At 36.6% G+C, this 3,301-nt stretch overlaps 1 pseudogene; it reads left to right on the forward strand.

Moving 5' to 3' along the window:
- The first annotated feature begins 302 nt into the window (after nucleotides 1-302).
- Nucleotides 303-458, forward strand: LOC138986577 (U2 spliceosomal RNA; annotated as a pseudogene).
- Nucleotides 459-3,301: the final 2,843 nt, after the last annotated feature.

Below are 3,301 nucleotides of genomic sequence, written 5' to 3' on the forward strand. Positions count from 1 at the left end.
AGGGAGGCCTGGCGTGTTTCAGTCCATGGGGTCTCAAAGAGTTGGACTACTGAGTGACCGAACAACAACGGTTTACAAGCAAGTCGTTATTACTTCACTTGGAATTGATGTTTTAGTATGCTGAGATAAGGATCTAATTTTACATTTTTATTTATTTGAATAGCTAATTTATCTGTAATAGTTGTTTAATGATATTTTTCCCAGTGGTCTGCAATGAAAATTCAGTCACATATCATTTTAACCTGTGTGTAAGTTGATTCCTGGGATATCTGCTGTGTTCCACTAGTATATTTGCTTATCTTATCGCTTCTTGGCCTTTTGGTTAAGATCAGGTGTAGTATATTTGCTTAAACTGGGGCCAATACTAAACTTATTTTTTATAGTGTAGATTAAAATTCGATCTTGATATCAGGTAAGTCTCCCTACCTTGTTCTTCTTTAGGAGTGTATTGACTATTTTAAGTTATTTGCTCTTTTCATATAAAATTTAGAATCAATTTAACTTCCTCTGGGAAAAATCAGAAATTTTATTGGAATCACCTTGAATCCATACACATTTGATCAAAACTGCATTAAGTTCTTTGCAAATCTCTTTAATGTCTGGTTTAATAACAGATAGTTTGTCATAACTGCTTTTGTATTCAATCTGTTGCATTATATTGTTTTGGCTGAAGTATCTATAAAAGAAATCTGGCCTCACACAGATACATAGTTGGAAAACTGATGTATATTCTAATAGCTTTTTTATGTAAATGTGGATATTCTTTTATATTTTATCAAACTCAAGTTGTAGTTTCTTAAAATTTAAAATGTGTATTCTGAAACCATATTAATGAATCTTTCATATTCAATTATATCCATTGATCACACCAACAGTGCACAAGGTTTTCCTTTTCTCTACTGCCTCACTTAAACTTGTTATATGTTGTCTTTTTGATAATAGCCATTTGACAGGTGTGAAGTGATATCTCATTGTGGTTTTGATTTGAATTTCCCTGGTGATTAGTGATGAACATCTTTTCATGTGCCTATTGGCCATCTGTATGTCTTCTTTGAAAAAATGTCTATTCAGGTCCTCTGCCCATTTTTTATTCAGATTGTTTTGTTGACATTGATTTATATGAGTTCTTTATACATTTTGACTATTAACAACTTATCAAACACATCAGTTGCAAATATCTTTTCCCATTCAGTAGGCTGCTTTTTGTCTTGTTAAAATCTAAATTAATAAAGGTGGAAGACTACAACACCTAGAGGTGTATATGAATAACATGTTTCATATATTTCTGTTTCTAATTTTCACACTTCCTTTACTAGAGTTTTACTAGATACAGTTCAAGATTGTGGCTCTGTAATATCTTCAGTATTCTGTTTAGTTGATTAAGGTAAGAATGATATAATTTAACTTATAGACAAGTAGATAATGTTATTAAAGCTAATTTTACAGACCAGTATTTTTACCCAGATAAAAGTTCACCTTTTAGGGTAAGGGAGAGATAAATTAGGAGTTTGGGATTAACAGATACAAACTGCTATATACAAAGTAGATAGCAATGACCTAGTGTATGGCACAGGGAACTATAATCAATATCCTGTAATAAACCATAATGGATAAGAACATGAAAAGAAATATATATATATATATATATATATATATATGACTTGATTCACTGTGTTGTACACCAGAAACTAAGACAACATTGTAAATCAACTGTACTTCAATAATAATAAAGAGTTCTCATTTTAGACAGAATTTTGCTGACAATGCTGCTCATACTATGGGACAAGTACTATAACTGTCTCTATTTTATAGATTAGAAGATTAAGGCACAGATATCTTAAATAACTTACCTAAGATAACACAGCTAGTAAGTAGCAGAGCCAAAAATTGAAGTCAGACAATCTGGCTTTGGCATCCACGATTTAACCATGATGCCTTCACAGCAGGCTTCCCAGATGGTGCTAGTGGTAAGGAACCTGCCTGCTAATGCAGGAGACATAAGAGACATGGGTTCAATCCCTGGGTCTGGAAGATCCCCTGGAGGAGGGCATGGCAATCCACTCCAGTATTCTTGCCTGGAAAACCCCATGGACAGAGGAGCCTGGTGGGTTACAGTCCATGGGTTACAGAGAGTTGGACACAACTAAAGCAACTGAGCACGTTCTTCACAGCTACTTCATCTAGTTCCACAACCTAAGCCACAGCAGAAATTATATTGGCCTAGAAGAGTTTCAAAGTGCCATCAGCCATACAAAGCACTCATTCATGTTCTTTGAATAAGTTCTGAGGATCTATTATGCAGCATGGTGACTACAGTTCACAATACTATATTGTGTACATGAGAGTAACTCTTACCTGTTCTCACCAAAAACAAAACTAAAATTCACACTAAATACACGAGGTGATGGAGGTATTAACCTTACTGTGGTATCATTTTGCAATATTCACATGTATCAAATAATCACGTTTTGCACCTTATACTTTGACATTATATGCCAATGGTACTTCAATAAAGCTGGGAAGAAAGTAGAATGGAGTAACTTATAGAGAGTAATGATTTAAATTTGAGTTGTTTTCTCAAAGTTCCTCAGAGCTGTGGCAAAATGCTCATAGAGAAATGGCATAAGGAGAGATGGCCTTCTTTTCCTGGGGCTGACAGTATTTACATACAAGGCTTTTTGGAGATTTCCCAGGTCCACTTGGTTTTCCAACTAGTTGTTTTCATCGCTGATGATTCCACGTAGGCTCTGCAAGGACAACGGCTGTGCCCATTTCCTGGACTGCCCGTGGATGTTTACTGCATGGAGTGAGAAATGACTTTTGCTGTGATAGTTTCTCTGGTGCCTCTGGCATAGGACAACACCTTTCCATAGACCCATAAATTCAGGAAGAAGGCAGCCTCTCTTAGAATTCTGAGTTACTTTCAAACTAGGGAAACTGAAGGAAGGATCACAAAATTGCCTACAAAGCAGCGCCTCATGAGTTGCAATGATAATAAAGAGCAATGACTCAGCAGACCGCAACCCACACACAAAGGCATAGAGGCCCCTGGCAGGGCTCCTCAGAGGGCGGGCCTGGCTCTGGGACCCACAGGGAAGATCCAAATTGGCCTTAGGATATTTTCTGGTAGATTTTGGCTTGAACCTACTCCATGTGACACCCTTGTTCTGTTTTATATGCAACATCAGGATATAGAAGACGGAACAGACAAGCCCTAATCTTTCAAGTGTGCCTGTTTCCGAATGCCATGACAACCAGCCCAGGAAAACATTTACCCTTTCTCACACTGTTTCCTGAAGTG

The sequence above is a fragment of the Bos mutus genome, chromosome X, assembly GCF_027580195.1.
Source record: "Bos mutus isolate GX-2022 chromosome X, NWIPB_WYAK_1.1, whole genome shotgun sequence".
NCBI classification, from domain to species: Eukaryota; Metazoa; Chordata; class Mammalia; order Artiodactyla; family Bovidae; genus Bos; species Bos mutus.